At 37.6% G+C, this 15,459-nt stretch overlaps 1 protein-coding gene across 1 annotated transcript in view; it reads left to right on the top strand.

The window, feature by feature from the left end:
* The window catches only part of CHIA (chitinase acidic), a 29,478-nt gene that overhangs the window by 4,613 nt on the left and 9,406 nt on the right, over positions 1–15,459 (top strand). The window lies entirely within an intron of this gene.

Below are 15,459 nucleotides of genomic sequence, written 5' to 3'. Positions count from 1 at the left end.
TCTAATTTATTGGCATACAATTGTTCATAAAAGCCTCATAATCCGACCACTGAGAATTAGGCAAGATGGCCAAAGAGGAACAGCTCCGGTCTGCAGCTCCCAGTGTGATCAACGCAGAAGACAGGTGATTTCTGCATTTTCAGCTGAGGTACCTGGTTCATCTCATTGGGACTGGTTGGACAGTGGGTGCAGCCCACGGAGGGCGGGCCAAAGCAGGGCGGGGCATCGCCTCACCTGGGAAGTGCAAGGCATTGGGGGATTTCCCTTTCCTAGCCAAGGGAAGCCATGGCAGACTGTACCTGGAAAATCGGGGCACTCCCACCCAAATACTGTGCTTTTCCAAAGGTATTAGCAAACGGCAGACCAGGAGATTATATCCCGCTCCTGGCTCAGTGGGTCCCATGCCCACAGAGCCTTGCTCACTGCTAGCGCAGCAGTCTGAGATTGACCTGTGAGGCAGCAGCCTGGCAGGAGGAGGGGCATCCACCATTGCTGAGGCTTGAGTAGGTATACAAAGCAGCTGGGAAGCTCGAACATGATGGAGCCCATCGCAGCTCAGCAAGGCTAGCTGCCTTTATAGACTCCACCTCTGGGGGCAGGGCATAGCTGAACAAAAGGCAGCAGAAACTTCCGCAGACTTAAACGTTCCTGTCTGACAGCTCTGAAGAGAGCAGTGGTTCTCCCAGCACAGTGTTTGAGCACTGAGAATGAACACACTGCCTCCTCAAGTGGGTCCCTGACCCCTGTGTAGCCTAACTCGGAGACACATCCCACTAGGGGCCAACTGACACCTCATATAGGTGGGTGCCCCTCTGGGATGAAGCTTCCAGAGGAAGGATCAGGAAGCAATATTTGCTGTTCTATAATATTTGCTGTTCCGCAGCCTCCACTGGTGATACCCAGGCAAACAGCGTCTGGAGTGGACCTCCAGCAAACTCCAACAGACCTGCAGCTGAGGGATCTGACTGTTAGAAGGAAAACTAACAAACAAAAGGAATACCTTCCACATCAACAAAAAGGGCATCCACACCAAAACCCCATCTGTAGGTCACCAACATCAAAGACCAAAGGTAGATAAAACCACAAAGATGGGGATAAAACAGAGCAGAAAACTGAAAATTCTAAAATCCAGAGCACCTCTTATCCTCCAAAGGATCACAGCTCCTTGCCAGCAACAGAACAAAGCTGGACGGAGAATGTCTTTGATGAGTTGGCTTCAGAAGGTCTATAATAAGAAACTTATCCAAGCTAAAGGAGCATGTTTGAACCCATCACAAGGAAGCTAAAAACTTAGAAAAAAGATTAGACGAATGGCTAACTAGAATAAACAGTGTAGAGAAGACCTTAAATGAACTGAGAGAGCTGAAAACCATGGCACAAGAACTTCGTGATGCATGCACAAGCTTCAATAGCCGATTTGATCAAGTGGAAGAAAGGGTATCAGTGATTGAAGATCACATTAATGAAGTAAACCTAGAAGAGAAGTTTACAGAAAAAAGAGTAAAACGAAACAAACAAAGCCTCCAAGAAATACAGGACTATGTGAAAAGACCAAATCTACATTTGATTGGTGTACCTGAAAGTGACAGGGAGAATGGAACTGTGTTGGAAAACACTCTGCAGGATATTATCCAGGAGAACTTCTCCAACCTAGCAAGGCAGGCCAACACTCAAATTCAGGAAATACAGAGAACACCACAAAGATACTCCTAGAGAAGAGCAACACCTAGATGCATAATAGTCAGATTCACCAAGGTTGAAATGAAGGAAAAAATGTAAAGGGCAGCCAGAGAGAAAGGTCGGGTTACCCACAAAGGAAAACCCATTGGACTAATCTCTCAGCAGAAACTCTACAAGCCAGAAGAGAGTGAGGGCCAATAATCAACATTCTTAAATAAAAGAATTTTCAACCCAGAATGTCATATCCAGTCAAACTAAGCTTCATAAGTGAAGGAGGAATAAAATCCTTTACAGACAAGCAAATGCTGACAGATTTTGTCACCACCAGGCCTGCCTTACAAGAGGTCCTGAAGGAAGCACTAAACATAAAAAGGAACAACTGGTACCAGCCACTACAAAAACATGCCAAATTGTAAAGACCATTGATGCTATGAAGAAACTGCACAAATTAACGGGCAAAATAACCAGCCAACATCATAATGATAGGATCAAATTCACACACAACAATATTAACCTTAAATGTAAATGGGATAAATGCCTCAATTAAAAGACACAGACTGGCAAACTGGATAAAGAGTCAAGGTCCATTAGTGTGCTGTATTCAGGAGACCCATCTTATGTGCAAAGACGCACATAGGTTCAAAATAAAGAGATGGAGGAAGATCTACCAAGCAAATGAAAAGCAAAAAAAAACAGCAGGGGTTGTAATCCTAGTCTCTGATGAAACAGACTTTAAACCAGCAAAGATCAAAAGAGACAAAGAAGGCCATTACATAATGGTAAAGGGATCAATTCAACAGGAAGAGCTAACTATCCTAAACATATGTGCACCCAATACAGGAGCACCCAGATTCAAAAAGCAAGTCCTTAGAGACCTACAAAGAGACTTAGACTCCCACACAATAATAATGGGAGACTTTAACACCCCACTGCCAATATTAGACAGATCAACGAGACAGAAGGTTAACAAGGATATCCAGGACTTGAACTCAGCTCTGAGCTAAGCGGACCTAATAGACATCTACAGAACTCTCCACCCCAAATCAACAGAATATACATTTCTTCTCAGCACCACATCGCACTTATTCCAAAATTGACCACATAGTTGGAAGTAAAGCAGTCCTCAGCAAATGTAAAAGAACAGAAATCACAACAAACTGTCTCTCAGACCACAGTGCAATCAAATTAGAACTCAGGATTAAGAAACTCACTCAAAACTGCACAACTACATGGAAACTGAACAACCTGCTCCTGAATGACCACTGGGTAAATAACGAGATGAAGGCAGAAATAAAAATGTTCTTTGAAACCAGTAAGAACAAAGACACAACGTACCAGAATCTCTGGGAAACAGTTAAAGCAGTGTGTAGAGGGAAATTTATAGCACTAAATGCCCACAAGAGAAAGCAGGAAAGATCTAAAATTGACACCCTAACATCACAATTAAAAGAACTAGAGAAGCAAGAGCAAACACATTCAAAAGCTAGCAGAAGGTGAGAAATAACTAAGATCAGAGCAGAACTGAAAGAGACAGAGACACAAAAAACCCTTCAAAAAATCAATGAATCCAGGAGCTGGTTTTTTGAAGAGATCAACAAAATTGATAGACCGCTAGCAAGACTTACAAAGAAGAAAAGAAAGAAGAATCAAGTAGATGCAATAAAAAATGATAAAGGGGATATCACCACTGATCCTGTAGAAATACAAACTACCATCAGAGAATATTATAAACACCTCTATGCAAATAAACTAGAAAATCTAGAAGAAATGGATAAATTCCTGGACACATACACCCTCCCAAGACTAAACCAGGAAGAAGTGGAATCTCTGAATAGACCAATAACAGGCTCTGAAATTGAGGCAATAATTAAGAGCCTACCAACCAAAAAAAGGCCAAGACCAGATGGATTCATGGCCAAATTCTACCAGAGGTGCAAAGAGGAGCTGGTACCATTCCTTCTGAAACTATTCCAATCAATAGAAAAAGAGGGAGTCCTCCCTAACTCATTTTATGAGGCCAGCATCATCCTGATACCAAAGCCTGGCAGAGACACAACAAAAAAAGAGAATTTTAGACCAATATCCCTGATGAACATTGATGCAAAAATCCTCAATAAAATACTGGCAAACCAAATCTCGCAGCATATCAAAAAGCTTATCCACCACGATCAAGTTGGCTTCATCCCTCGGATGCAAGGCTGGTTCAACATATGCAAATCAATAAACGTAATCCATCACATAAACAGAACCAACGACAAAAACCACATGATTATTTCAATAGATGCAGAAAAGGCCTTCAACAAAATTCAACAGCCCTTCGTGCTAAAAACTCTCAACAAACTAGGTATTGATGGAATGTGTCTCAAAATAATAAGAGCTATTTATGACAAACCCACAGCCAATATCACACTGAATGGGCAAAAACTGGAAGCATTCTCTTTGAAAACTGGCATAAGACAGGGATGCCCTCTCTCACTACTCCTATTCAACATAGTGCTGGAAGTTCTGGCCAGGGCAATCAGGCAAGAGAAAGAAATAAAGGGTATTCAATTAGAAAGTCAAATTGTCCCTGTTTGCAAATGACATGATTGTATATTTAGAAAACCCCATCATCTCACCCCAAAATCTCCTTAAGCTGATAAGCAACTTCAGCAAAGTCTCAGGATACAAAATCAATGTGCAAAAATCACAAGCATTCCTATACACCAATAACAGACAAACAGAGAGCCAAATCATGAGTGAACTCCCATTTACAATCGCTACAAAGAGAATAAAATACCTAGGAATTCAACTTCCAAGAGATGTGAAGGACTTCTTCAAGGAGAACTACAAACCACTGCTCAACAAAATAAAAGAGGACACAAACAAATGGAAGAACATTCCATGCTCATGGACAGGAAGCATCAACATCGTGAAAATGGCCATACTGCCCAAGGTAATTTATACATTCAATGCCATCCCCATCAAGCTACCAATGACATTCTTTACAGAATTGGAAAAAACTACTTTAAAGTTCATATGGAACCAAAAAAGGGCCCACATTGCCAAGACAATCCTAAGCCAAAAGAACAAAGCTGGAGGCATCACGCTACCTGACTTCAAACTATACTACAAGGCTACAGTAACCAAAACAGCATTGTACTGTTACCAAAACAGATATATAGACCAATGGAACAGAATAGGTCTCAGAAATAACACCACACATCTACAACCATCTGATCTGTGACAAACCTGACAAAAACAAGAAATGGGGAAAGGATTCTCTATTTAATAAATGGTGCTGGGAAAACTGGCTAGCCATACGTAGGAAGCTGAAACTGGATCCCTTCCTTACACCTTATACAAAAATTTGTGCAAGACAGATTAAAGACGTAAATATTAGACCTAAAACCATAAAACCGTAGAAGAAAACCTAGGCAATACCATTCAGGACATAGGCATGGGCAAGGACTTCATGACTAAAACACCAAAGGAATGCCAACAAAAGCCAAAATAGACAAATGGGATCTAATTAAACTAAAGAGCTTCTGCACAGCAAAAGAAACTACCATCAGAGTGAAAGGGCAACCTACAGAATGGGAGGAAATTTTTGCAATCTACCCATCTGACAAAGGGCTAATATCCAGAATTAAAAAAAAAAAAACCATCAAAAAGTGGGCAAAGGATATGAACAGACATTTCTCAAAAGAAGACATTTATGCAGCCAACAGACACATGAAAAAATGCTCATCATCACTAGTCATCAGAGAAATGCAAATCAAAACACATTGAGATACCATCTCATGCCAGTTAGAATGGCAATCATTAAAAAGTCAGGAAACAACAGATGCTGGAGAGGACGTGGAGAAATAGGAACACTTTTACACTGTTGGTGGAAGTGTAAATTAGTTCTACCATTGTGGAAGACAGTATGGTGATTCTTCAAGGATCTAGAACTAGAAATACCATTTGACCCAGCAATCCCATTACTGGGTATATACCCAAAGGATTATAAATCACGCTACTATAAAGATACATGCACACATATGTTTATTGCGGCACTATTCACAATAGCAAAGACTTGGAATCAACCCAAATGTCCATAATGATAGACTGGATAAAGAAAATGTGGCACATATACACCATGGAATACTATGCAGCCATAAAAAAGGATGAGTTGGGCCGGGCGTGGTGGCTCACGCCTGTAATCCTAGCACTTTGGGAGGCCGAGGTGGCTGGATCACGAGATCAGGAGATCGAGACTGTTCTGGCTAACACGTTGAAACCCCGTCTCTACCAAAAATACAAAAAAAAAAAAAATTAGCCAGGCGTGGTGGCAGGCGCCTGTAGTCCCAGCTACTCCGGAGGCTGAGTCCGGGGAATGGCGTGAACCTGGGAGGCGGAGCTTGCAGTGAGCCGAGATACTGCCACTTCACTCCAGCCTGGGCAACAAAGCGAGACTCTGTCTCCAAAAAAAAAAAAGGATGAGTTCATGTCCTTTGTAGGGACATGGATGAAGCTGGAAACCATCATTCTCAGCAAACTATCACAAGGACAGAAAACCAAATGCCGCATGTTCTCACTCATAGGTGGGAATTGAACAATGAAAACACTTGGACATAGGGCGGGGAACATCACACACCGGGGCCTGTCGGGGGGGTGGGGGCCTGGGGGAGAGATAGCATTAGGAGAAATACCTAATGTAAATGACAAGTTATTGGGTGCAGCAAACCAACATGGCATATGTATACCTATGTAACAAACCTACACATTGTGCACATGTATCCTAGAACTTAAAGTAAAATTTTAAAAAAAAGCCTTATAATCCTTTTCATTTTTTATAGTCAGTAGTAATGTCCCCATTTTTATTTCTGATTTTAGTAATTTGAGTCTCCTCTCTTTTTTCTTAGTTTATCTATCTAAAAGTTTGTTGAAATGTTTTATCTTCTCAAAGAACTTTTTATTTTATTGATTTTCTCTATTGTTTTACTATTCTCTATTTCATTGATCTGAGCGCCAGTCTTTATTATTTCCTTCTTTTTCTAGCTCCTTAAGTGTAATTAGATTGTCAATTTTACATTTTTCTTGTTTTTCAATGTAAATATTTAGATTTATAAAGTTCTCAGTAGCACCTTCATAGTGTCCCATAAGTTTTGCTATGTTGTTTTTATTTTCATTCATTTCTAAGTATTTTTTAATTTCCCTTGTGACTTGCTTCTTTAATCTATTATTGTTTAAGAGTGTGTTATTTAGTTTCCACAAATTGGTGGCTTCTACAGTTTCACTTCTATTATCAATTTCTAACTTCACCCCCATTGTGGTTGGAGAAGGTACTTTGTATGATCTCTGTATTTTTAAATCTGTTGAGACTTAATTTGTGACCTAACATACAGTTTATACTGAAAAATGTCCCGTGTGTGCTTGGGAAGAATGTAAATGCTGTTTTTGTTAGGTAGAGTATTCTGTATATATTTCTTATATCAAGTTGGTTTATTATGTTGTTTATGTCCTCTATTGCCTCACTTATCTTCCATGTGGTTGTTGTATTCATTACTGAGTACAGGCTATTGAAGTCTCCAACTATCATTTATTGTTGAACTGTCTATTTCTTCCTTTAATTCTGTCAGTTTTTGCTTCATATATTTTTATAGGGTGTCATTAGGTACAGAAATGTTTGTAATTGTTAGATTCTTGCTGTATTAAACCTTGTATTAATATGTAATGTCCTGCTTTGACTCTTCTACATTTTTTAATTTATAATCTATTTTGTCTGTTACTAATATAGCCACCCCTGCTCTCGTTTGGTTACTATTTGCATGGAATACCTCTCTCCATCCTTTCTCTTTCAAACTATTTATGTCTTTAAATCTAAAATGAGTCTCTTGTAGACAGCGTATGGTTGGATCATGTGTTTTAATTGATTCCGCCAATCTCAGTATTTTGGTTGAAGCATTAATATATTTATATTTAGAGTAATTACTGATAAAGAGGGAATTATTTCTGTCATTTTAATTGTTTGTTTCCTATATGCCTTTTAGCTTTTTTGTCCCTCATTTCTGGCATTACTGTCTTTCTTTGTGGTTAGTTGATTGTTTGTAGTGAAATGTTTACATTTCTTTCTCATTTCCTTATACACACACACACACATATACATCTATACACATGTATACACACATATACATATATACATACACACATATATATACACACACATATATAGCTATTTTCTTCCCCATTGGTTACATTGGGTATTACATTTAATATCCTAAGGTTATAACATTCTAATTTGAATTTACACAGGTTTAACTGCAATAACTTACAAAACTCTGCTCTTTTACAGCCCCATTCCCTACCCCTTTCAGTTGTTGATGGCATAAATACCACCTTTATACATTGTGCGTTCAAAAATGTAAACTAACAATTCTTTGAAATGCATTTGTCACAAATTATGTGGAGAACAAAAAGTGGAGTTACAAGCCATTGTTACAATAATACTAGCTTTTATAATTGCCCATGAGTTTCCTTTTACTGAGAAGTTTATTTATTCATATGGCAGCAAGTTGCTGTCTAGTGTCTGTTTATTTCATCCTATAGGACTCCCTTGAGTATTTCTTGCAGGACAGGTCTATTGGTAGCAAACCACATCAGCTTTTGTTTATCTAGAAATGTCTCATGTTATCCCTTGTTTTGAAGGATAGTTTTGCCAGATAAAAGATTTTTGGCTGACACTTTTTTTCTTTTAGAACTTTGAATCTATCTACCAACTGCCTTCTGGCCTCTAAAGTTTCTGATGAGAGATCTGCTGATAATTTTATTGAGGATCCCTTGTATGTGGCCAGTTGCTTCTCTTGTGATGCTTTCAAGACAGTCTTTGTCTTTGGCTTTTAAAATTTGATTATAATGTGTCTTGTGTGGATTTCTTTGAGTTCATCTTATTTGGAGTTTGCTGAGTTCTTGGATGTCTATATACATGTCTTCCATCAAATTTGGGAAGTGTTAGGCCATTATCTTTTAAAATATTCTCTCTGCTCCTTTCTTTCTCTTTTATTTTTCTTGAATTCCCACAATGGGTATGTTGGTCCACTTGATGGCTTTTCACATGTCCTTTAGGCTCTCTTCAGTGTTCTTCAATTTGTTTTCTTTTTTGTTTTCAAGTTCGTTTCCTCAAACTTAATAATTTTCACTCTCCTATCTTTATGTTTACCAATTCTTTCTCCTGTCAGTGCAAATCTGCCCTTGAACCATTCTGGTAAGTTTTCCATTTCAGTTATATTACTTTTTAGCTCCAGAATTTATTTTCTGATTTTGTCCAAATTTTTAAAAATCTTATTATTGATATTTACATTTTGTTCATACACCATTTTTCTTCATTCTCTACATCTTTTTTTTTAGTTCTTTGAGCATATTCAAGACAGTTGTTCTAAAGTCTTTGTCAAGTATATTTGCCATCAGGTCTTTTTCAGAGACTTTTCTGTTGATTTATTTTTTTCGTTTGAATGAGCTATACTTTCTTGTTCCTTTGTATGCCTTGTGATTTTGGGTTAAAAACTGGACATTTGAATCTAATAATGTGGTATCTCTGAAAAGCAGATTCTCCCCTTTCCCCAGAATTTGCTGGGGGTTTTTTGTTACTGTTTTGGTTTCTTGTCTTTTTTGTATTTTTTGTTTTTTAGAGATGTGATCTTGCTATGTTGCTCAGGCTGGCCTCAAACTACTGGGCTCAAATCTCCTCCCAGCTCAGCCTCCATAGTAGCTGGGATTACAGGTCACTGCACTTGGCTTTGGTTTGAGGTTTTGTTTTGTTATTTTTGTTGTAAGCTATCTCTGTGCTGAGAATAAGCCTGAAATATAAACTTAAGATCTTCACAGTTCTTTTCTGAGCCTTTCCTTAGGCATATGCAGTCACTTTCTAATTCTCCCAGTATATACAGTTATTTTTTAATGTTCTAGTGTTTGATGTCTGGCTTCCAAATGTTGGAAAGAGAAAAATAAAGGGAAGGTAAGAATGGTGCCAACCCTTCACATCGCCCAGATGTTACTTCAGCCAGAGGGGGAGTAGCTTACAACAATGGGAGGAGGTGCAACAACAATGACTGCCTACTTCTTTGTCTGCACCTTTGTAATCAGAAGCAGCAATCAGTGATAAGAGCACAGATCTCTGATATTTGAAGGACATAGTCCTTTTTTGCCCACCCTGGCTCCCACAATCTCTGTATAAGCTGCTCCTGGAACACATGCACAGCTGCCTGCCTTGGGGCTTAGTGGTGGGGGAAGAATATCTGCTACTGTGCTAAGAACTGAAATTGACTAAAATTAACTTCAATTTACCTACAAAGCTTTTTTCTGAAGTTGCAAGCCTTCAATAGACTCTAGAGTTCCAAAGTAGTTGCATCAGACAAATTCTGCCAGTAAAATTTTTGTCTAGGAAGGGAGACAGATTCCTGGTACTTTCTACTCTGCCATCTTCTCAGAATTCGTTCCTCATTTTCCTTTTATGTGATTCTCCTTTAAGGTAAGCATATTGGAAAAGAAGAAAGAAAACTGCCATTATTCTCGATGACATAGAAACCAAAAAATGCATAGAAAAGTATTTAAGCTAATAATCATGTTTAGTGATATTGCTGGAATTAAAGTTTTTATATAAAGATTAATTGCATTTATAGAAACAAGTAATAAATAGAAAATGCAGTTTAAAATGGTACCATCTATAATAGAGACAAAATATATAAGAGATCTGTAATTTCTTAAGATGTGAAAGACTACTATGGAGAAAGTTATATAACTTTATTAACGGACACTTTCAAAGATGTAAATAACTTGAGAGGCAACCCATTTTCATGGAAAAACTTAAAATCATGAAGATTTTCATTTTTTCCAATGTTATTCCATGTAGTTCCAATCAAAATTCCAATGGGGTTTCTTATGGGATTTTTATGATAAAACTAAAATGAAAGCATAAAAGGCCAAGATAACTAAGGCATTCCTGAAGATGATAAACAGTGTGTGTTTGTTGGAGGGTGGGATAACATTACCTATGACAGGTCTGAGGAGTGGTAGAAATGGCATTTCAAATTAGTGTGGAAAAGATGGGCTATTAGAATTACGCTGGGGCAAGTAGTTACCTACATGGAAAAAATGAAATTGGATCAAGTCTATGCACTACACACAAAAGATAAATTTGATAAATTAGGAGCTCAAATTTAAAGGCAACATTTAAAATTTTAGAAGAAAATATAAAGGATATTTACATCCTCAGAGTAGGGAGAAATTTTTCAAATAAGATTCCAAAAAATCAAACTATAAAAAACAAGTGATATGCATTTGACTATATTAAAATTAAGAATTTATTTTCATTATAAGGCACCATAAAGAGAGTGAAAAAATAACCCATAAAGCTGTAAAAGATATGTTCAATGCACATAACTGAAAAATAATTACAATCCAGAATATATAAAGCATGGCTATAAAAATTAACAAACTTGTGGGCAGCACGATAGAAAAATGGGCAAAAGATACAAGCAGGCATTTCACAGAAAAGGAAACGAAAACAGCCAATAAATGTCAAAAATGCTCAACCACATTAGTAATTTGATAGATATAAACTAAAACTATTCACCTTAATGACATAAATTTTAGTCTGATGATTAAGTTTTGGCAATTTTAGTGTGATGATTCAGTTTTGGCAAAGATGTGGAGTGATAGGAATTCTCATACATTGCTGTTGGTAGTGTAAATTGATATAACTACTTTGGAAGAAACTTTCTAGCTAAATACTAAATGTTAATATGCATGTGTTATTTCACTGGGCAATTCCATTCCTAGGTGTAAACACTGGAAAAACTCTTGTAAATGAGTACCAAGAAACATGTGTACAGGAATGCTTATAGCAGCATGTAGAAGAAAAATATTGAAAATAAACCATATGTTGTTATACATAGAAAGGATAAGTAAATCACAGCATATTTGTATAATGGAATACCATAGAGCTATGAAAATAAGTGAACAGCTGCTACTTGTACCAATTGGATAAATCTCAAAAACAATGCTGAGCTAAAAATGCAAGAAATAGAAGAATGCATATGGTATTATTTCATTTCTATAAAGACTAATTAATATGTTGAAACTAATATAATAAAGTGATTATAATAAGTGAATATAAAACTAATGAATGTATTATTTAGGGAAACAGATATATGTGATAATACTATAAATGAAGTAAGAAAATAGTTCAAAACTCAGAATAGTGGTTACTCCAGGGGAATGAGGAGCATTTAACTGTGGAGAAGTATATAGGGTAATAGTCAAAAATAATGTTATCTTTTAAGTTAGGTGATGGAGAAAGGGTTTTCATTTTTACTTTTTTTTTTTTTTTTTTTTGAGATGGATTCTCGCTGTTGTCACCTGAGCTGGAGTGCAATGGCACTATCTCAGCTCACTGCAACCTCCGTCCGCCTCCTGGGTTCCAGCAATTCTCCTGTTTCAGCCTCCCAAGTAGCTGAGATTACAGGCACCCGCCACTACACCCAGTTAATTTTTGTATTTTTAGTAGAGATGGGGTTTCACCATGTTGACCTGGCTGGTCTCGAACTCCTGACCTCAGGTGATCTACCTGCCTTGGCCTCCCAAAGTGCTGGGATTACAGGTGTGAGCCACCACGCCTGGCCACATTTTTCCTAAAATGTGTACCTAAACTCATGTGTATGGTAGCTTTTACAATTAAAGAGACTAAATATAATACAAGGTTATTGAAAAAAATAATAATGTAAAAGGATACACATGGTCACAATTTAAAACTGTTCATTCTATGACTCATAATGGCAGTAATTCTTTCCAATACCCAAGTGCTCAGATGGGATGCAAGTTTGCTGGGGACTCACCTGGAGCTCTTAAGGAGCTATTAAAAAGAAAGGTTTAATCTGTAGGTCATGTCATTTATTTAGAATCAGGGATGCCAAATTCAATAGAAAATACCTCACTAGATATAAATGGTAGCTACACCCGATAGTCCTGAATATGATAAACCTGGAGCTACTGGCTTTGCTGTTTGTTTTTGCAAATCCTTGACTTTGATTTGACATTCTGACTCTTTGGTTCAACTGTATTCTCTTGACTACCTTGGGAAAATGCCTCACTCAATTTAACTTGGACCAAAAACTTGCCTACTTAACACAGGGATCTGGATCTGGTGTTTAATAGCTAATTGATTTTCTCATCTGCAAAACTGGTGTGATAGTAATAATCCTCTTCATAGGGTAAAAGAAATAATAAAGTCAAGCCCTCTGATGATAGTGATTTTTTTTGGTCACTCAGCTTTCACTTTTTATTCTTTCAGAATTTCATTTTGTGACCAGTCCTTGTGAAAATGTAAATCCAATTGCCCTGCCCTTTCCCTAATCAAAGGTCTGGTGTCATACAACAATATGCTTTTCCCCCAGGATTTAATTCTTGTCATTCATGGATGGAAAATAAAATTGGAGTTTATTTATCCTAAGCCTTCCTCCCACACCCCTCCCCATAGAAAGACTTGGTTTCTATTATATTAGAGGCAGGTTCTGTATTCTTTTTGATTCTGTGAGTTTCTTCATGTCTTTCAAATATATTGATTTGTGCTTCTTAGAGTTGGTTTTGATTGCTTACAAAATTAAAGCCTAAGTGATATAAGCACCAAATACAGTCTCTGGCACATAGTAGGTACTTGTAGTGTTTGTTGATATGATTATTTTTCACAATTGAAATGTTCCCTGAACAACACACACTACAGCCTGTCAGTGGGGGTGTCAGGAGGGAGAGCATCAGGAAAAATAGCTAATGCATGCTGGGCTTAATACTTTGGCGATGGGTTAATATGGACAGCAAACCACCATGGCACATGTTTACCTACGTAACAAACATGTACACCCTGCACATGTACTCTGGAACTAAAATAAAATATAAAATTTTTCCTGGCAGCACTTCTATTAGACTTTCTCTGGTTCTGAGAGTAGAACAAAACACTTAACCTACCAATCATAGGAAGAATGGATACAATTTAGTTTCCAAATGTGATAAATGGATAAACCTGCCTGGACTCACAAGAACTCTGCTAAGGTGCTGAAATCCCATAATGAGCACCCACATTCCCACCAACTGCATTCCTGGTATTGTCACAAGACAATATCATATAAGCAACACAGAAAATATGTGCTAGAGTACATAAAGTAAATCAGAAGAAGCAGAGATCATTAAGATACAAAGAAAAGATCTGAGTTGGACTTTGAAGAACTGTTAAGATTGGGATAGGCAGTGAGGATAAGGAGACACTGCAGGCAAGACATTACAGGCAAGGAGTGGAGGGATAACTTGAGCAAAGACATGCAAGGCATGTTTGAGGACAAAAATAGACCTTTGGCCAAAGGAGAAATGTATTATAGAATAATGGTAGTGAATTATGTTTGGAAGGGGTAAATTGGAGTTAATTTAAATACAAAATTCCAGAAATGGTCAAGTTGCAAATATTTCTATGAAGAGACTCATTTCAATATCATCGATATTATTTCTATCCATTAGCAACACAAAGTTTTTAGGGGATGTAATTTGAAACTACAGAACACTAGAGAGTTCTTGGTGACCTTTAGAGGGGACATTTTGAGATCCGAACATTCTTAGATAAAATTATCATATAGTCATGACTTGAAGCCTTTCCAAAGAACATGTGTGAGTAGAATATTGAGAAAGTAGCACCTAAAGAGGGAAGATTTCTTAGGCACTGATTGTACAAATTACATATGAATAATTCCATGAGGAAAAAAAGGTTTAAGAACAGCTAATAACTTCCAAAGTTTCTTTTTATTTATTTTTCCATAAAGACTTGCTTTGATGCCAGAAACAAAATGTCCACAACAGAAAATCTAACCACAGTATCTAAACAGTTGCTTATCAGCCCTGGGAACTGCCAAAAAAGCTATTAAACTGGTGCTTTCCATGGTGATGGTCTCCACCACCCTGTTAGGAGCCATGACATTGTTCTGTCCTTGTTGGGCAGAGAAGGTGGTGATACTGGTGGTGGGAGGGTGTAGGTTGAAGGTCTCGGGAGGCTGTTTGTAGAAGAGAAGGCCCGTTGATTTACTGATTAACTACATACACATCTGGGTCAAATCGTTCTCCATTTAGAAGCCTTTGTGATAACCACGGAATCAGAATATATAAAAAGCCAATCTAGGCTCTGCGGGACTGGTGCTGACTGCAACCATGACAAAGTTTATTCTCCTTACAGGTGGGTTTGTAATCAGAGATTGACCCTTCATCTTATCTAGTTTCTTTTTCTCTCACAGGCTCTGACAATCATAAAGTGGTCTTCATACTACATCCCTATACTTTTCCATTCTTCTTTCATCATTTCAAATTTCAAATGAATCTTGTTATACACAAATCAGTCTGCCTCTTGTTCTCTTAACTTCAACTGACTCTGGTAACATTTCTGCTTTTGTTAATCCCATGGACCTGGTCCTAAAGGAAAAGCATACTTTCTCCTAGTGTTAGTCTTACTCTTTCATCTTTTGTTCAGCCATTCCTTTTTCTTTACTCTTCTTCCTATGCCATCTCATTTTAATTGGAATAATGTTTATTTATTTGCTTGTGTCCTTGGACTAGTTTTTCGGGGAAGAAAATCAGTAGGAACTGAGATAGAGTTATGCAAGTTGTCTTTGTTCTGCTGTTTTCAGAATTATTTCTCTATTTATTCCCCTGTTATCCTACTGAGTTGATGATGTACCATAAACATGTTAGAAATTAAATTATTCAAAGAGGTTGATTCAGTAAGTT

This window comes from Pongo pygmaeus, chromosome 1, assembly GCF_028885625.2.
Source record: "Pongo pygmaeus isolate AG05252 chromosome 1, NHGRI_mPonPyg2-v2.0_pri, whole genome shotgun sequence".
NCBI lineage: Eukaryota > Metazoa > Chordata > Mammalia > Primates > Hominidae > Pongo > Pongo pygmaeus.
The sequence above is the reverse complement of the archived record's forward strand: the minus strand, read 5'-3'. Positions and strand labels throughout refer to the sequence as shown.